The sequence below is a fragment of the Anolis carolinensis genome, chromosome 2 (genome assembly GCF_035594765.1).
Source record: "Anolis carolinensis isolate JA03-04 chromosome 2, rAnoCar3.1.pri, whole genome shotgun sequence".
NCBI lineage: Eukaryota > Metazoa > Chordata > Lepidosauria > Squamata > Dactyloidae > Anolis > Anolis carolinensis.
This window is the reverse complement of record NC_085842.1, coordinates 254,068,785-254,090,241: the sequence shown is the minus strand read 5'-3', so window position 1 is coordinate 254,090,241 and position 21,457 is coordinate 254,068,785. Positions and strand designations below refer to the sequence as shown.

The following is a 21,457-nucleotide window of genomic DNA, read 5'->3' as shown; positions in this document are numbered from 1 at the left end:
GAAACAAGCGAGGTGAGGGAGAAACTATCTGGACAGTCAGGAAGCCAAGGATAAAGGGATTTGGGCAGCAAACAGGGAAGATTTTGGCATGAGGGGGCTAAGGAAAAAAGACTTTGGTGGCAAGGGAGGCGGAGGAGGTGGAGGAGCAGGTAAAGGGAGGAAACGCTTAGAGAGGGAGGAGGAGGGAACTGTGAAGCCACTCAGAGCCCACTTTAAGAACCGCTGATCTAACTGCATTTCACAGACAGGCTGTAAATGTCTCTCTACATTTGTATAAATATTCTTGGTCTTATTCATTAGGAAGAAAAAAGGAAGCAAAAAACTATAATTAATTTATTCCAAAATTAGTGTTGTCCAGATGTCATTGGGACTTCTGCCTGCCTACTTTTTCCCTTCTCCAATTCTGAAAGACTCAACTTCACAATGTATCCATGGTAACACTCTGGTAATGGTAGACAGGCTCTCTTAGAATCATAGAACCATAGAATCATAGAATCATAGAATAATAGAGTTAGAAGAAACCTCATCGGCCATCCAGTCCAACCCCCTGCCAAGAAGTAGGATATCGCATTCAAAGCACCCCTGACAGATGGCCATCTAGCCTCTGCTTAAAAGCCTCCAAAGAAGGAGCCTCCACCACAGTCCAGGGGAAAGAGTTCCACTGCCGAACAGCTCTCACAGTGAAGAAGTTCTTCCTCATGTGCAGGTGGAATCTTCTTTCCTGTAGTTTGAAGCCATTGTTCCGCATCCTAGTCTCCAGGGCAGCAGAAAACAAGCTTGCTCCCTCCTCCCTTTGACTTCCCCTCACATATTTATACATGGCTATGATGTCTCCTCTCAGCCTTCTCTTCTGCAGGCTAAACATGCCTAGCTCTTTAAGCCGCTCCTCATAGGGCCAGACCCTTGATCATTTTAGTTGCCCTCCTCTGGATACATTTTAGTTTGTTAACATCGCACTTCAGCTGCGGTGCCCATAATTGGACACAGTATTCCAGGTGTGGTCTGACCAAGACAGAATAGAGCATGACTTCCCTGGTTCTAGACGCTATACTCCTATTGATGCAGGCCAAAATCCCATTGTTTTTTTTAGCTGCCACATCACATTGGTGGCCCTTTCCTTCCTTTCTTTCCTTCCTTTCGCCCTGCCCTCCCTCTCTCCCTCCCTCCCTCCTTCTCTTCATATTCATCACCTTTCCTTCCAAGTGACATCACCGAAAGCCACTTCACCTAGCAACAGCCAATTCTTCACCTAGGAACAGCCAAACCAGTAACATCACAAAAGGCCACTTCACCTAACAACAGCCTTTGTAGGACAGATGGGCAGACAGGCATACTTTGATCTATAGATGGATGGATGGATGGATATGAATGGGGGAAATGGTATAATATACATTAATGGTCAGACCAAAAATATGTTTCCCAATACCCAGAACACACCAAGGCCAGAAATTTGCACAGTTTTATAAATCCTTCAGGAGATTTATTTTGTACAGAAATGCATGTGAGATTTTGTTTAAAAATGGTGGCATTTCATGCAAAAAGGAAAACATGTTTTGTCAGGCGGTGACAGATCCCCTTTCCAGGCTACCCCTGTACTCCCAACCCAAGGAATCCTGCCATTCACCCAGTCCATACTCCCCACTTAATCCCTTCTTGGATTGGGTGCTTGGGTCTCGAGGTGATTCCCCTCATATGGACCTGTGGATATGTCACTGTGATGGGTTCACTGTGGCTATTGTGACCAACCTCCACCAAACTTAATAATAATAAATGACAGAGAGTGTGATAAAACAAACAAGAAAGTGGAAATGTATTAAGACACAGGTATTAAATATATAAATCCTTGAAATCACAATCAGTCACAGTTCTATTATCAAATCCAAATCCTATCTGACTCTCTCAGAGATTTTGTCCATTTGTTTCATCGTAATTGTTCTTCCCAGCATTCCTTGGTTGCTTTCTGCCAGGCTTTCTGTCATTGACCAGCATAAGTGGGGTACAGTCTCATTTTCCATGTGAGCTTTACCAAAAAAAAAAAAAGGGGGGGGTAAATTACACAATTCTAACACTGCATATTTCTGGAAATAGTAGTTTTTGTGCAAAAAAAAAACCCCTTTCATAAAAAATGTGTATGTATGTACCAAATTTCTTGAATCATGTGTGAAGAATAGGCAAAGGTATGCTGAAATATCCATTATCTCCAATACCAAGGAGGAAACAACATAATATTTGTCTTTGCATCTGAAAATGAAATAGCTGAAGGTCTACATCCTCAGTTCAGATTAAAGCTATAAAAAGTAATTCTAATCTTTCATATGAAATGTCTTAAAGCCTTTATTAAGGCTTCTTAACTGTCTTCTTAACAAAATGTGTCTGGATTATTGTAACTCTGCTATACCATTTTCACTTCTCCCTTTTAGATTATTTTTTCCCTAACTTGTCACAAGTACCCTTTTTAAAGATTTGGTTGTTTTCAATCTCTGTCCATTTTAGGAGTCATAGATCAGATCCCAGAAAGAAAATTTAGTTGGCATTGCGTGATTCATTTGTTTGCTTCCTTCCTCATATATGAAATGCAATTGTTTTATCTTAATAATCTATCTATGCTTCTAAAAATTAATAAATTAAAATATAACTCTAAAGTTTGCTGGGTTTCTATCAGTTATCTCATACAATCAAATAATGCCATTCATTCTAATTCAATTCATAAAGTTTCTAACATTTATGATTCACATTTTCATTTTGCTATGAACTCCATGCTTCTGTTATAGAACAGAAATATGGCCTTGTGTTGCACACATGTTCTGCAAATCAGATGTGACAAGCAAAGCGGATTGGGAGATTAAAATCTTCAAACAATAAGAAGCTGGGTTGTTCTGTCTCCTATAGTTATAAATTTTGCCTGGACAATCGATTAATCAAGTGTCGTTTCCTCTTCTCTTCACTGTCTTGGTCCAGTACAGGAGACTTTAAATGTATAAGAATATCATGTCAAATATAATAGAACACGATATGATCCTGCCCTTTTGTATTCACCATACTGTGACTGCCTGGTCAGTTCACTCCCACCTGACAGATTAGTGAAGTTATAAACAGGTGTGTGGGGAGAGGAGAACGGTGGCATCTGCCAGCTCACAGCATTATTTTAATACAGGTCAATGCATTGTGACATGTTTAATTCAACATTCTGCCACCTTTCTACTGCAATAAAAAATAATAACCAGGAATAGAAAAAGACAGTCATTTTCATCTAGTGAGCATAATTGGATTATAGGCATACTTTATCTTTCCTCCCAGCATGAGCCAGATTCTTACTTACAGGAATACAAAAAGTATGTTAAAATTAGCCTTTTGTAATATATCTTCCAATACTGTTCCCATATCCTCCAAACCTCAAATTAATATCATTATTTTTACCTCAAAAAAGCATCAAGCCTTAAGTAACTTACTGGCCAAACCACTTTTTCCTCCTATCATTATTTTCCCTCTGATATTCATACTGTTGGAAAGTAGACATGAACAAAATTGCTTGATTGCTAGTGTAATTCCAAAGGTTGCACTAGCAACAAATGTTAATGGTTATTTAGTTCTTGGATTATTTAGAAAAGGACAAGGAGAAGATTTTAAAACATCTCTTGTGCAGGGCTATACAAAATAGTGGTCCGTGGACTGGTGCTAGTTCATATGATGCCAACTGCTAGTCCCTGAGAGCTTCTCAGGGAAACAACAATAGTAACCAATTGACACAAATATGGCAACAGTTCCTGGCACAATGAGGGGAGGATGAGATGCCAGTCCATCATCTCAGAATGCTTAAGAACTGCTCTAGTGGATGTGCCCATAAATGTGCCATAGAAGACTATGGTGCAAAGATTCATGCAAAAAATTATCCCTCATATATTCTGTTTAACTGTTTGTGCTTGTAGAAATTCCACATAGGAATTTGCTGAGATTTGTGTGTGTGTGTGTGTGTGTGTGTGTCAGGAGCAAACAGAGTTGCTTCTAGAGTGAGAGAATTGGCCATCTGCAAGGACGTTGCCCAGGGGATGCCCAGATGTTTTGATGTTTTGCCATCCTTGTGGGAGGCTTCTCTCATGTCCCCGCATGGAGCTGGAGCTGCTGGAGTGAGCTCATCCGCACTCTCACCGGGTGGGATTCAAACCTGGCAGCCTTCAGGCCAGCAACCCAACCTTCAAGTCACAAGGCTTTTATCCCCTAGGCCACCGGAGGCTCCAGATCATGGCACCCCTTTTATGCTTGACAGCTTGGCACATATACTTATCTAATTACTTGTGTCCGCAAGGTCCCAAATGTTGATGGCAAGGATACTTCATATATTGAAATAGCCTTTCCACAGTTGTTCTTTCTACACAAGCAAAATTACCAATTTTCACCGGCACTTCCAGTAGGTATCATGAGATAAACCAGATTAAGCCACTTTAGCCCTGCATTAAGAAAAGTTGGGAAATGCTCTGGAGTTTGCCTGAAACTTAGGAGCATAGTGAGAAGCAAAATCAAGTTCAATTTGGACTGGTCTGCTGTCCATACAGGGCACTACAGTGATCCCCTTTTTCTTCACTCAACATAATTTCTGTTTCAAACTGGATTAACTAGCCACTGCAGGCAATGGGCCGACTATGTTGTACAAAGAGCAGTGCAAGAATACCCTGGGATAGCACAGCATGTTTTTCCAATGGGAAGAAGTGATGGAAACACAAGTAGTTTCAAAAACTAAATCTCTCACTGAAGACAATCACTGCAACCAATACATTGTCACGTCCCTACAGTGTTAGAAACCATGTACAGAAAAAAGAACAGATTCTGAGACTTTTTATCCTAAAAGGTACAATTTTCTTCCAACAATTTTAGTGCACTCAGGCTATGATTATGAAATTTGAATTAAGATAGTTTTAGTCATTTGTGTGAACACAGCAATCCCCACTTTGCTGAATTATCATCCCTTATACATGGTGCAAACTCAAACTGCTGACACAACCTTGATTACAGCAGCTTGAATTGTGGGGCTGTAATATAGCTGCACAAAACATTTTCATTAGCATAAATGTCACCTGCAATACAAATCCACTCAAACCGAACACTTGCTGAATTGCAGAGTAATTTTATGTCCTTCAGTTTTAATTTCATTGTTTTCTGATTTATGAAAATATGGACATGACTACAAACAATTTCATTTACCACCCTGAAGAGTCATGTTTTCCTAAAATGATCTGGAAATAGCAGGGGACCGCATTCAGATAGGAGTGGTCTGGGGTAGGTTGAAAAGGAGAGAAGTAAAAGTGTAATGTACCAAGAGTTGTGCTTTTAGAATAAAGAACAATCATGACATTTATAAGAGAAAGATATTTTTGCTTCTGTTCTGGAAAAATACATATCGCCCCTTATAAAGTTTACAACGCTTATAAATGAGGGCATACTTACCTTCCAAAGCAAATGTACATTTTTGCAATTATGTCCATGCCAGGAGCATCATTATTCCCTGCCATTTGCAGGAGGAAATATAGTGTTCCTTTGTTCGTCTTTATTCCCGATGAGAGCTTTCAGGCCAAGTATATGCATTCTCCATTACCTCATTTGAATAAGCCTACTGATTTTTCCTAAAAGATACAAGGAAGATTCTCAAATATCTCTTTTTAGAAAAGAAATGGCTACGTTTTTTAACATTACAAGTGACGGGGGAAATGAAAATATAACTTAATTCAGCCATCCTCTATGTATCAGTCCTGCAGCATTCAAAGACTCCTCAAAGTCTCATTAATGGAACCTACTTATTATTCCATTTATGTGAAGCTATGTAGGTTGACGGCATGAAGACAAAGAGCTGAACAGACACAATGGATGATACTGTCTAATCGTTTCTCTCTGACAGAACATTCTAGAGTGAAAAGATTCATGTCAGATCTGTGCCAAACCCTTTTTTCTGAAGTCTTCCCATTGAATTGATAAACTTCTCATGTAAAGTGTTTCTTTGCTTGTTCTTAAGAGGACAATGAGTATGAGTTACTTAAAAACCTTAAGAACTATATCTCTAAAACATGGCCAATTATTTGTCAAAGGACCCCTTTGTACTTCATAAAATTCTGAAAGAAAGGTGACATTTAATTCAGGTTGTTTAACCATGAAAGGATTTGTCCATACTATGGACATTATCAACTGGTATTCTTATATTCAAAGATTTGTAGTCAGGTGGAAGATGCCATTGTGTACATGGAAATGGAAATGGTCCCATTCATGTACTGTCAAATATAGACTTATGTTAGTTCAGAAGATAAGTTTGCTTGAGGTAGTAAAGCTTTATTTATGATAACAAGTGAATTACAGTAGACTTTCAGTTAACCAGCACCCAAGAGGATTGATGGAGGACAAATAAATATAGTTTCTGGTTGCTTGAGAGTTACTATTAAAAATAAGCTTAACACACTATACCCCATACTATACCATACCATAAACTCTGCATTGCCTTGATATTAATATGGAAATAGAATAATTAAAATCAAATAAAGACAAAGACAAATCTAACTTAATGTAACACAATGTTACTGTTTTACTATATAATATAACCAGCTCTTTATTTAAAGTATAATTTCTTTTATTATTATTTTTGCTTGAGGGTCCTTGAGAGTCCCTTTAAATCACAGTTTTGGCAGGTTTTATAACATTTCAACACATATATTTAGGGAACACAGTTCAAATAATATCCAGGCCCATTTTACCCCATTTGTCAGGATGCAACATAATGTACATCTTTTGTGGCCTTTTCTCCCATCAGCTTGTTAATCAAAATGCCTCCTACTCACCTTCCATACCAGGCTTCCCATAGGAACAACCTTGAAGCTCCTATGCTCCCATAACAGGCCCATACATCTGATAAAATAGACGTATTCCTAGCTAATAAAACTTACAGTAGAAAGTTTTTACTAGGAGTTGACATAGATATGGTCAAACATAGCAGCACCCATCATCCAGTATACATGTACATAGCATGCACAGCATATAAGTGAACAGTTACATAGATACAATGTCATACTGTGCATACAAAAGAGCAATACCATATCCCAAGACCCTAACAGATATGTATTTTACAACTCTAAGCATCTGTCTCTATTGGCAGGCCACCCTTTCATTCCACGCCAAGCAAAGTTAACTTGCTGCTTTGGTTCCTGCACTAGTTAAGCACACCCAGTCTCCTGCTCTTTCACTTGCACATATGGCTCATTCCCCCCTCTCCTCAACCCCATCTCAACACTGCTGAGCAATCTTGGCTCTAAATGTCTTTTTCTCCCTTCTCTTGCAGTAAAGGAATTTCCAGTTGCATGGAAGGGGAGTGCACTTTTCATTTGTATTTTATTCTCACCCCCCCCTCCAGCCCACAACCACATATTCCTGGCCTTCAGCTGCTCTCTGCTGGCCTAGGTGGCTATTTCGTTTGGCATTTTCCTCACCCCTCCACACCCACACATCCTTGCTCCTTGGTCATCATCATGGCTGAATATGATTATTTTCCAGAGGCTTAGCAGTGGGCTCATAAATAACTGCAACGACTTATTCTGGATCTGCATGGATTTTCATATTGAGGACATAGATTTCCAGATGGAAGGTGGTCATTACAAGGATTTGCTTGATATGCCTTGGTCGTGGCATATTCCTTTTTTTCTGCATTGTTACTGCTTCAAAATCTGTAACAGGTGCCAATAAGTGACTCTCCATTTGCTTTTCCCTTTCCCTCCTGAAGTCAAATGGAGCTGAGTCAAGCGGACCTCTAGCAGCTCTGGCAGGGCCTAAGTCAACTTGCCATCCTTCTTCCCCATTATCAACACCAGGGCCAGCCCCACTATGGAGGCCACGTGAGGCCGCCGCCTCGGGCGCAGGTCGCCCATCTGGCCTTTTCTAGCTGGCTAGACTGCAATGGAGGTCCCTCCAGGCCGCAATCGCGCTATTCGCCCTGGCCCCGCCTCCCACGCTGCGTGAGAGGCGGGGCCAGGGCACGCTGGGCGGGAGGCGGGGCCAGGGCGAATAGTGTGGGAGGCTACTCCCGCTCGCCCGTCTGGCCTTTTCTAGCTGGCCAGACTGCAGCGGAGGCGATTGCGGCCTGGAGGGACCTCCGCTGCAGTCTGGCCAGCTAGAAAAGGCCAGACGGGCGAGGGCGCACTGGGCGGGAGGCGGGGCACCGTCAGGGCGGTGCCCCGCCTCGCGCCCAGCCTGACGGCGCCCCCCCGGACCTGCGCCCGAGGCGATTGCGGCCTGGAGGGACCTCCGCTGCAGTCTGGCCAGCTAGAAAATGCCAGACGGGCGAGGGCGCACTGGGCGGGAGGCGGGGCACCGTCAGGGCGGTGCCCCGCCTCCCGCCCAGCCTGACAGCGCCCTCCCGGACCTGCGCCCGAGGCGATTGCGGCCTGGAGGGACCTCCGCTGCAGTCTGGCCAGCTAGAAAAGGCCAGACGGGCGAGGGCACACTGGGCGGGAGGCGGGGCACTGTCAGGGCGGTGCCCCGCCTCCCGCCCATCCTGACAGCACCCCCCCGGACCTGCGCCCGAGGCGATTGCGGCCTGGAGGGACCTCCGCTGCAGTCTGGGCGGGAGGCGGGGCACCGTCAGGGCGGTGCCCCGCCTCCCGCCCAGCCTGACAGCGCCCCCCCCCTGTGCTATTCAGCCTGACAGCCTGACAGCGCCCCCGCCTCCTGTGCTATTCACCCTGGCCCCGCCTCCCACGCAGCATGGGAGGCGGGGCCAGGGCGAATAGCGCAGTAGGCGGGACCAGAGTTGGCCCCGCCTCCCGCGCTATTCGCCCTCACCCGTCTGGCCTTTTCTAGCTGGCCAGACTGCAGCGGAGGTCCCTCCAGGCCGCAATCGCCTCCGCTGCAGTCTGGCCAGCTAGAAAAGGCCAGATGGGCGAGCGGGAGTATTCGCCCTGGCCCCGCCTCCCGCCCAGCGTGCCCTGGCCCCGCCTCTCACGCAGCGTGGGAGGCGGGGCCAGGGCGAATAGCGCGATTGCGGCCTGGAGGGACCTCCGTTGCAGTCTAGCCAGCTAGAAAAGGCCAGACGGGCGAGCGGGAGTAGCGTGGGAGGCGGGGCCAACTCTGGCCCCGCCTCCCGCACTATTCGCCCTGGCCCTGCCTCCCACGCAGCGTGAGAGGCGGGGCCAGGGCACGCTGGGCGGGAGGCGGGGCCGGGGCGCGGGAGGCGGCACCGCTTAACATTGAAAATGATCTCCGGCCGGCCCTGATCAACACCAACCTCTTTTCTCTGTTTAACTCCTCCTGCCCATTCTTGCACCTTTGTCACTTTAAACTCTTCACTACACTTCTCTGCTCCTTCCCTGTTTTCTCAACCCTAGAAACTATCTTATTGTTTGGCCAGGATGAAGTGAGCAGTGTTCCCCTGTCTTTTCTTTCCTGGATGCTGCAGTTTGTAACCAATCTCCTCTCCACACTACTGCTGTTCAAGTAGGTGTCTGGTTGTGGCATCTCCTTGTGACCACACCATCACAGCTACAACTACATTGCAGATTATAAAAAGGAAAATCTATAAGCCTTTAGCCTTCAAGACATCATAATTTTTGTATGTTTGTTAAAATTATTTATCATGTTACAACTGGTCACATCACAAAGCCAGTTACATAAATACAGATAATCTGTAAACAGGAACTCAATGAAATCACTAGTAGTGGTAATATTTCTACTACTATGACTTCTGTTTATATCCTGGATTTTAGCTGATAAATGAAATTTAATGCTTCAATGAAATCCCTAATGCCCAGGATTTTCCTACTCAAAATGTGCATGTGAACAGAGCTATAAATAGCTAGTGCACATCCAGTATGTTCAGAAACATTGTATTACTTCATGTTGCATTTTTAACATCCTCTCAAAACTTCATGGTTTATGTCCATGTAGAGAAAAATCCATATTTTCACATAAAATAAATCTGTACTATATGAAGGTGAAATCTTTAGCCATTCTTGGATTGTAGATTTGCTTTTCTTCTAGCACAATAACATGATTTAGCCATTTCAAAGGTCCAGTTTTATCTCTTCTGTCCGTCTTTGATGTGTACAGAGCCATGTCTAAGTAACAACTCAAACAAGTCAACAGGAAAGTAGACTCAAGCTCCTGTTACTGGAGCTATTGTGGTTGTCAAAGTACATTTTGTGTGACACATCTTAATTAGCCTGCTGCCGTTGCAGAACAAATGCCCTGCATTTATGGATGTGCTGTAGAGCCAGTTCCACATGCTGAATTATTTTAACTACTTATGTGTGAAAATTAACAATCCTGTACATTCAGCATGTTAGGGTTACCTGAAGGGCAAAAACGAACCGCATTAGACCATTATAATTGTACATTTTTGTGGCGTGAATGGCAGACACACAAAAGAATAACCTCAAGGTAGAAACAGCTTGCTAGGTTACAAAGGACTGTTATTTCAAGCTTTGACCTTCACGGGGGAAAGGGAGTTATGAGATGGGGCATTTTAAAGATACCTACAAAGGGATTCTTTGGATTATTACTTTCTTTTTCCAATCATGCAAATGCTGTGAAACTGCAACCACTCATTAATACAGCCTTATTCAATGCCTGATAGGAAGAAAGATGTTATTTACACCTGGCTCTTTGTTCTCTGCTCACTCTAACCCAATCTCTATCAGTAAATTAACAGGGTGAAATTGGGTAGCCATACATAGTGTGCTATAACTGAAAAAAAATCACTCTTTGCTCTAACTATTGTTTTCACCTTTTGTAACAGCAGCAGAGAGTGAGAAAGCCCTACTTTTTGGTGGAGTTGATCAGTCTCTGTATGAACTTCAAATGGTGAGAGCTGAAAGTAATACGTTTAGCACCTTACTCCAGTTAAGTATTGATAAGGTTTCTTGAGTCCTGCTGACCAAAGTTGGCGCTGGCAGCTCTGTGTTCAATGTTGTTGTTTTTGGCCACCTTGATTGCTTTGAATGAATCAATCAGTAAGATTTGCCTAAAATAAGGCCTGGTGGGTGGTCAGGGACTTTGCAAAAAAAAAGTTTATTGGACTCTGTGTGGTGTATGTGTTTGACTTTAAGTCTCCTATCAATTTAGAGCAATCACACACATTTCATAAGGTTTTCTTAGGAATACTCAGAGGTGGTTTGCCAATTCCTCTCTCAGAAATATAGCCTACAGCACTTGGCATTCTCAGTATCTGTGGATAATTTTCTGAATAGGCAATTCAAAATCTGGAGCAAAAGCCAAGAGCTGTGTAGTGGATGTGAGGCAAAAGATGGTGGTTTGTAACTACACACACACACACACACACACACAGAGCTTGTTATGCTTTTAACTCTTTTTAAGCTGGTTTAATTTGACAGATTGTCCAGTCTGCTTATATTATTTTTGTTTTAAAATTTGAATTGCTTCAAATTGTTCAAATTGATTTTACTTTTATGCTGTCTCAAGATAATTATGAACATTTGAATCAAAAATAAGGAAATAAAAACTACATGAATCTAAAGCATAGTTTAAAAACATAGTTAAAACATATAATGAGACATGGCATCATCCTATCAGTCAAAGCCCTCCTCAAAAATAACTGAGTGTAGATAGCACAAACCAGTCAAAATAAAAATATTTTTAATTGGGAACAGATATGAGCATAGCCCTCTCTATTTTATTCCAACAAAAATATACCTCTTATAGGGCTGTCAGAATATAGACTCTGGGCCTATAAGTTCAGTTTTTGTGGGTCATCCTCAAGTCAGAGACAAAGGTGCACTGTGACAGATCCCTTTCCCAGGCTAGACCCAAATCTCTAACCCTTTACCCAGACTAGACCCAAACCTCCAACTCAATTTACCCTTAGTCCCTTTCTAGATTGGGTTGCTGAGCCTCTGGGTAACCCCTTAAATGTAGAATTGTGGCTCTGTTGTTCTGTTGATTTTATAGTTTGAGTTTGCATGGCTTGACTCCAGTTCAGGATTGACAGAGTCAGAGAGTGTTAAAACAGCAACAGAGGTTTGTTAAATACAGTAGAACAATGTACTAACCGCATTCTATCCCTTTTTTCATTTTCCCTTTTCTTCAAATCCAAACTCTTGTCTCTATCACCTCAAAGTCCTCTCTGTGTCATCTTCAAATCCTCTTGGTTCCAGTTCAAACCCTCACCAAATCTGCCTAGTCTAGTGCCTCTTTCACATGGACATTCTCCAATTTCAATGGCATCCGCTCCAAACAAAACAAAAGGGCTGTTTGAAAATTTCCAGTTCAGCTGGTAGAGTTGCAGATTGCTACAATTTGCAATGCTTAATTCATTGTTTGCTGTGATTTACAAAGGCTCTCCAAGGGGTGTATGCATTTATTTAGTTAATCACCCCTTTCCCTCCCATTTGTGGTAGTGTTAGAGCATACCCTTTGCTCTATCCTGCTCAGCTTCCACCTTCTGGCTAAAAACAAATAAACAACATTAAGTTACATTATCTCAACTACTAAGTAAATGAGAAAGAGTAACACCAGAGCTTTCCAAACCCTTTGTGTTGGTGACACACATTTTAGACATGCATCACTTCCCCATCACTGTTGTGACTGCGCCTTCGGGGATTATGGTTGATGGGGATGGAATTCGAAGAGGAAGAAAAAACCCTCATGATGAGGGTTCACTGGAGGAGTTGCGCAGGAAGCGACTTAGAGAGCTATATGGGGGATCGTCTGAGGAAGATTCAGATGGGGAGATGGATGCTGAGGAACAGGTGGTGGCTGGGGAAGCAGGCACTGAATGGGCACAGCCACCGGAGATGTCTGGGGATTTGGGGTCTATGGATATTTCTGAACCTGGGGTTTCTGCAGGAGCTGATCCCAATTGGGATGCTTGGAGAAGGGAGGATGGTTCTTTAAGTGTTCATGGGGCTAAGTGTGGGCAGGATGATTGGGACTCCGACGAATTGCTAGGTACTCCAGATCCACGAGCTCTAGCTGTGTGGAGCTCAGACTCTGAGTAGATTTGGGACACCTTGTGTTTGGGTGTGAGTGTTTGGTCACCCAGGAGGAAGGAGAATAAAATGGGAATGTTTGGCCACTGCACCTTGCGTGTGGCAAGGTGTTGCTGAGGCGCCATTGGGATCTCTGTGTTTCCATGAAGACTGGACTTGGACTATGATTTGAATCTGCTGTTATCACCTAGCTTGGCTCTCGCTGTGTCTTATCGTGGACCTGTTTTGGAAGACTGCACCCTCTTCAGACCTTGGATCGGAATTTGACCTTGCTACTGCCTTCGCCCTGTGATTGATGACTACTATCGGCTTTTGACTTCTGGCTTGCTCTTTGGACACCGCTGTTATCTCCTGACCTGACCTTGGAATCCCGGACGATGTCTTTTCACCATCCTTTTGGAGCCTTCGGCTTTATCCACATTGTGGAAGCAGTCTACTGCATTCTTAGTTTGTTTGTTTGTTTCCTGACCAATTTGGTGTTTTCTTTTGGGAACTGTTCCTTTGAAAACTACAGAGCCGGCTGGCAGGGCTTGGACTCAGAAAGTGCAGTTTGCACTAAGTTTGTTTAGCTTTGTTTTTACCTGCTTGTGTTGCTGATTTATATTTTTGTTTGAACTGCTCTTGAAGCACTGATAGTGAAGTGTTTCAAGGTTTTTTCTGTGTTAACATTACTTTTTGGCTTATCTGCTGAATAAACTCTATTTTTGTTCGCTAATTGGCGTCTGACTCTTGACAATCACAATTCAATTTTACTAGCAAACCAGAGGTTAAACCAGCCTTTTTGAAAAGATACAGACATATACATAAATTATAATAATGGAATGTGTGGGGACACAACATATCATGTGTAAATCCTTCATTGATATTTTTAAAAGATGTGATTTATTGCTTATTTCACATAAACTCAGAAGTTTCTTATTACATTTACCTACATACTGCAGCTAACAGGCTAACATGTCATGACACACCATTTGGAACGTTTGAAGAACTTTCTAACTTACTAATTTCATCTCACTCTGGGAACAGTGCATTTACCTACAATTTGTCTCTTCCCTTCCAAACTAGGGGTTGTTTCAAGTTTTGGCCTGGAAATCTCAGGGCCCTGGATCATCTGAACGGCACCCTTAACATCCTAGAATAGCAAAAGGTTTGAGGTAGCTGATAAAGAAGAAGTATCATAGCATATAGATAAAAAGTACATAAAAATGCAATCATGCTACAATAAACACTAAGATACTATTACCTACAAGGAGGCACAGCAACAAGCATCAGAAACACAAAATGATAGGAACAGCTATAAAATCCTATCACAACAACAGTAAAAATCCACCAAACCTCACTAAAATCACTCATAACACTTGGTAAGAAAAAAAAAATCTCAGTCCATAACACTGCTGTGGAAACACTGCTCTCTGGGAATACAGTGAATTTGCTGGATATTGTAGGAGTGTGCATTTGCTTCCAAAGTGCTCTGCCTATATATGTAGAAAGAAACTTAGTATTTTAAAGACATTCTCATCTAAAGAAAATTCAGTCATATAGAGATATTGTGGTAGTTCCCCCCCCCCAAAAAAAATTATTTCAGCCATATTTATCTGCAATCTTTCCCCATACAGATCTTTTTAAGCAGGGATGAAGCCTGAAGTTCTTTACCTGCAGGAGTAAGTCTTGTACTGTTACTTTGTGTGAACCTCACTTCCCCAAATAAATACTGCAAAACTTGCTATCCTTGCTTTTCCCATTCAGAAATATCAAGCAGAAGCTTCCAGGTTGTGAAAAGCCAACAGCATCTTCATGGCCAACTGGGCTTATCTATCCTCATACATCTAAAAACTAATTGTATTGATTACTTTCCTACAGTTTTAAATTGTAGGTAGTTTTAAAATATGAAACTACAGGATAAATGTTGATTTATAATATAATTTTAACTGCATTGTGTAAACTAGAGGGGCATTAGCATTATGTGTGTTCTTTATGTCTTTCTGCCCTTCAAATGAGATGTTGCATGTATCTATAAGAGCACAGAAACTAATGGGGCCGGGCTGTGGCGCAGCTGTTGAGCAGCTGCCTTAAATCACTCTGACCATGAGGTCATGAGTTCGAGGCCAGCCTGTGGCGGGGTGAGCACCCGTCAATTAAAAATAAAAAATAGCCCCTGCTCGTTGCTGACCTAGCAACCCGAAAGATAGTTGCATCTATCAAGTAGGAGATAAGGTATCACTTATAAAGTGGGGAGGCAAGATTAACTAATTTACGACCTGGAATGAGGAAGTGCCGTCAGTGTGGATGATGAAGCAGCTGCTCCCCCCTGTGGCCAGAATCGAACATCCCCTCAGAAGAAGGTTAACTTGCCTCTGGGTGTGTCTCTCAGTCTCTGTTTGATGTGTTTATGGGCATTGAATGTTTGCCCTATGTGTGTTATAATGTGATCCGCCCTGAGTCCCCTTGGGGGGGAGAAGGGCGGAATATAAATACTGTAAATAAATAAATAAATAAATAAATAATGTTAAAAACAGCAATAATTTCACCCAAATTTCCATCTCTGTTGGATGTCCATGTATATCACAAAGGCAACCTTTCCAGAGCTTAGCACATCTGAGAGAGTATCTACACTGTAGAATTAATGTAGTTTGACACCACTTTAACTACCATGGCTCAATGCTATGGAATTGTGGGAGTTGTAGTTTTACAAGGTCTTTAGCCTTCTCTGCCCAAGTTCTGGTGCCCCATTAAATGCCAAATCGCAGGATTCCCTAACACTGAGCAATAACAGTTAAAGTGGTTTCAAATCACATTAATTCTACAGTGTAAATACACCCTTGGTCTGGACAGAGCTTGGATAAGAAAATATTTTAGAACCCCTTGAATGTGATCTTGAAGTAAATTGTTCCAAATTCGTTGAAGTAGTTCTAGGGATATTTAAAAAAAACAAAAAAAAAACCAATAACACAGGATGATTGTCCCAAATCATCCTGTGGGAATTCCTAGCACCTACAGCAACTTGCATTCCCAGCATCAGAGTGCATTTTTAACATGGTGTTGTTAATTTAAAAAAAAAAATCCAAGGAACTTCATATTTACATTACATTTTTAAAACTATTTTAGAACACAGTTCCATTTTAAATAAGGCATGACTCTTCATGAGTAAAGAGAACGAAGATATCTACATGCTGATGAGCCAAGAGACCTACAGTGGCATGATAAATGAACAATGGTTGGCCATCTTGGCAATAATGTCATCTAGTTCCTTGATCCTACTTTCCCCATCATCTTTTGCAAGATCTAAAAGGGAAAAATGATCAAGTTGTGTAGCAAAACAAAGAGGCACTGACCAGAAAAACACTCACTTCTTGGCACTTGTCTGCAAGAGCCCCCTGTGTTTCATCCTTATTGAAATATGACAAATACAATAGATCGTTTTTCCTATGTTTGTGATTCAGATTTTTTCTCTGTCTACTGCATGTAGCATAAGGCAAACTTAACTCCATCTCTTAGGTCTACAAGAGCCATATCATAAAGTATTGAGATAGCAGATATCCATACCAACCTTGTTCTTTATTGCTGCAGTTTAAAAAGCAACGGAGGATGGTAGGTTACACCTTCAATAGAACAAATTGATCTCTAAACTGGAATATACATGAGTACTAAAATAGCTATTTTTAAAAGAAAAACCTTTGACTTTTCAAATGTCCAAAAATGTGATCGTTCAGATATGATCCTCTGCTAATTCAATACAATTCACAGGGCCCTTAGTCAGAAGGCATGAAATGGCTTGTGATGTTTCCCTTCTTCCTTCAGTGGATAGTTTATAGAGACATCAGTAAAATAATATATTTTTCATTACTGTGAACAGGTGAAGCAAAGGCCCAATGAGCAAACTTTCATTTCTTGGGTTGGTAGATTTTCAAGAAAGGTTTTATAACATATGTATTATTTGCTGTGGATTTCTCCTGTGTTTGGTAAAAGAGGTGGGATGGCGATAATTATTTGAGGCTGTCATCCATCCAAGTAATTTACTGCCTAAAAATGTCACTGCCTTTCTTTGTTAACATTTACATGAGTTTCACAAGTCACCCAAATTGCTTTTTTAACATTTTGCAGTAAGTTCACCCATGTTATGAGGTTTCTGCTCTTGTCGTTGTTAGAAAGACTTCTGAGAAAAAGTTAAGGAGTTTGACCCATTTTACTTTAATATTTGTGTTGCAAGGTAAGAGCTGAATAAATAAGCAGCAAAAACTTTTAAAAACCTAGATAGCAGATTGTCAATGACTCTCATTTGACAGAGACAAGTACATTTCAAATTCTGAAAGTAATGCAGGTGGGGAGAAAAAGATCCATTCGATATTTCTCTCTGAAATATTGACACATTAAGCCCCTCCAGAGTTTGTTCCTCCTGCATGATTCATCTAAAAGAATCGAAGGTTATGCTCTGATATTTTTATTTCATAATCTCTACTCGAAACCCTTTGCTCTACTAATTTCACCTTGGCAAAGTTCAGGATCAATATTTCTGGTTACATCCATTTATAGCTTCTGTGTGCAGAAGCAGGAATGGTTATTATTCATATTAATTTTGTTTTGGAGCACACTTGAAATTTTCAAAAGGATCTGTTCTTTGAAATTCTCAGTTTCTGGGAAATTAAACTTATAGTCAAGAGAAATTGATTCCTTTATAGTGCCCACTCTCATTATTCAAAAGACTTAGAATTTTACAACCCTTTTAACATTGGAAAGTATGGCATATCAACTGTAAATTCAAATGGCCATCCATCTGGAGGTTTGTTCATGGTTTACTGAAACCTTTTCATAGGCCTTCTGAACACTATGTTTTCATTTTTCATTGTGTGCTTTATGCTTCCATTGATGAGGAGAGTAATATTTTCTTCATTTTATGTTTACTAATGCTATATGATTTCTGCACAAGAAAAAATAACCTTAAAACATGAGTTCTTTTAGAAAATCCAGTTTATTCACCCTAATAAAATTTTAAAGTAATGTAATCTGACTAGAAAGTAAGAGGATTTCCTTCCCTTCCCTTCTCCCTCTACTCTCCTTCACTATTTCAGAAAAAAATAATGACAACTATATAGGCTCTGCAGACTCTCTCAACCAGAGAAGTCAGCCATAGCAGAGCACTTGATGAACCAACCTGGACACATCATATGATTTGAGAACACAGAAATGCTGGGCCACTCTAAAGACTACCATGTTAGACTACACAGAGAAGCCATTGAAATTCACAAGCATGTGGACAATTTCAACAGAAAGAAGAAAACCATGAAAATGAACAAAATCGGACTACCAGTATTTTAAAAACTCTAAAATCAGGACAGTAAATATAGAACAACACTCTGAAAACAGGGGAATTCCAGACAGGAAACAATTAGGGCCAGTTAACACCTCCCAACAAAGGATTCCCCCAGGCAAAAAGCAGCCAGGCTTTGAAGCTGCAAGACTATTCAAGGCTACTCAAGCTGGCCAATTGCACCATCATACTTGCCTCAAACAGGTTCTTTCTCTCACCCTGGACATTGCCGAGATATATAAACTCCACTTGCCTAGTTTCCAACAGAACTCACAACTTCTGAGGATGCCTTCCATAGATGTGGGTGAAACGTCAGGAGAGAATGCTTCTGGAAAATGGCCATACAGCCTGGGAAACCCACAGCAACCCAGTGACTTCAGCCATGAAAGCCTTCATCAACACATTGAGTTCATGATGCAAATACAGTTGAATCTCAATTAAGCTCAGCTAGACTCAATCAAAAGCAAATGGTTGAAAAAACAAACTCTTATAGCTTGTGTGTTTTTACTTTTGACATGTTTACCATATGATGTTATTTGACCACACGGATCCTGGTTTTTCATATGAAGAAAGTTGGAGAGCTTGCCTCAAAAGTTTTAAACCCCTTTGCTTCATGAGAACTATATTCCCTCTTAAGATCAGCCCCTCCCCCCTCCCAAACTTTTTAAGCAAAGGGTTCATGGTCCCTCAGACTAAAAAAACCTCTAGTTTTTCAAACTATAGTTTGAAAAAAACATGGACACAAATTCCTATGCACGCTGCACATATCTTATTTGTAGTACAAAAAACATGAAAGAACAATACAATATTTAAAATGAAGAACAATTTTAACCAACATAATCTTATCAGCAATTCAATGAGAAGTGTGGGCCTGCTTTTGGCTGATGAGATAGTCAAGTCAATTCGTACTGTTGTTGTTGCATACCTTCTGTAAAAAGCTTTCAGCAAGTTCCCAATACCAAGTTAGGCTCCCCGGAAAATAATGATGTTCAAATTCTATCTCTTCTTGTAATTTAGCTGAAAAGGTAATCAGTCTGCTACTAGGTTACCCTGTTCTTAAAGTATTCCCCCAGATTTATTTCTTATTCTCATGGCAATTCCCGGCTGGGCTAACTTAGTGGTAATAATTGGCTCTCTTCCTGCTATCTTAATGATGACCTATGCTATCTTAGCTGGCTTTTAATGGTTTAAAATTTCATTATTTAATTGTTATTATTTAAATTACTTGTTTTAACTTTGTAATGTATTTCATTGCTGTTGTTTATATTTTTTTACTTCTATATTATACAGGCATTGAATGTTTGCCTTATTATGTTGGAAGCCGCCCTGAGTCCCCTCAGGGAGATAGGGCGAGCTACGAATAAAATTATTATTATTATTATTATTATTATTATTATTATTATTATTATTATTATTGGGAGATTTCCTGATTAGCATAAGAGTCTTCCCTTCCCTGATTTGTTATTTTTGATTTCTATAAGTACACCTGATGTTATTTATTTTATTGTTTATGATTTGATATGTTTGTTGCGTTATGCAGGCATTGAATGTTTGCCAATTTTCTGTTGTAAACCACCCTGAGTCCCCTTGTGGAGATAGGGCAGGATAAAAATAAAGTATTATTATTATTATAAACTTTCCCAAGACAGTCCTCTCTGACGACTAAAATAATAATTAGTTTATGTTATTGAGGATGGTTGGACATTAAAAAGAATACCGGGCACGTGGTTCCCCCCCCCCCCATTCTTTTTAATGATGCAAGCCTAAAAGAGCCACACTAGGTTGATTCTCTTCTGTTAATTCAACAATTGATTCAGTGGGTCTAGCTGGGAATACCCAATAGATTTTAGGTATTTAGGATATTGTTGGAGTACAACTTCTATCTGCATTAACCAACACAAATAATGTAAGAGATTATAAGAGTTGGAGTCACTAGACTATAAGTCATCACTGGATGCTTTTCAGCAGTATCTGGAGAGCCATGCATTCTCTATTCATCCCTTAGGGTTTTTTATGAATATATAGGTTTCACAGTGAACCATTGTGACTGTAATTATCCAGACTAGAGGGTACATGCATGCATTATATCAGACTTCTCCGACTAGGTTCCCAGGAGAGGTTTGAGGCTTCAGTTCCTGCATAGTCCCAACCAGCCTTGCCAATAAACAGGAATATTGGACACTGCAATCCCAAACAATGGGAAAACAACATGTTTTTGCACGAGGTTCTGGATGAATGGATTTAATTATATATATGTTTTAAGTTTTTATAATGCATTTTAAATAGTGTTATTAATTGATTTATATGTACTGTGTTGATTTTATAATTATGTTTTTGGGCATTAAATTTTGCCAATCTCTGTGAGACGCCCTGAGTCCCCTTGGATGAGAAGGGCGGGGTACAAATGCTGTAAATAAAAATAATAAATAATATTAGGTAGATTGACTGATAATTTGCTAGATCTCTCTTGATATGCCTGACTTATCCATAGTGCTGACATCACATATTTAGTAATGTTGAATGAATGCAGCATATTCAAAAAAATATGTGGTAATAATGAGTTAGTTTCTCAAGACTGGGTCCAAACAGCCACTACAAAGAACTCAGCTGGACAATAGCAGTTCCTAACAGGGTCTACAAGAATATATACACACACACACACTGCAGAATACACAAAATACAACAAGATGCATAACAAATAAAACAATAACAAAATAAGTTCACAAACAATAATTGCATAAAATAACATACAACCCTACTGGTTAAAATCCAACAATGCAGCAAAGCTGCAGGTATAACAGGATGTGAACGGTATTAGTCCATAAAGTGCTAAAAGAATCAATTACTATGGCCACAGGTTTAGTGAGTAAGGTGCTAATCATGGTTCAAAGGCTTGCTCTTAAAACCATGTCTTCAGTTGTGTCCAGAAATCTTGAAGAAAGGGGGCTAACCTGATCTCTATTCCAAAGCTGGGGAGCCAACACCGAGAAGGCCCACACTCTTGTCCCCACCAACTGCACTTGAGATGGAGGTGGGACCAAGAGAAGAACCCCCCTGGTAGAAGCTCAAGACGGCTCATAAAAGGGGATGCGGTCTCGAAGATAGATTGGACCCAAAATGTATAGGGCTTTATGGGTAATAACCTGAACTTTGAATTGGGCCCTGAAACTTGTTGGTAGCCAGT

General features: G+C 40.8%; 1 long non-coding RNA gene across 1 annotated transcript; it reads right to left on the bottom strand.

The window, feature by feature from the left end:
• Nucleotides 1–1,463: 1,463 nt before the first annotated feature.
• On the bottom strand, nt 1,464–19,370 carry LOC103277649 (uncharacterized). Its single transcript, XR_505580.3, has 3 exons — nt 19,199–19,370; nt 5,440–5,615; nt 1,464–2,020 (listed from the first exon to the last, which is right to left on the bottom strand). It is a non-coding gene; the product is annotated as an uncharacterized LOC103277649 (long non-coding RNA).
• Between the last annotated feature and the right edge of the window lie 2,087 nt (nt 19,371–21,457).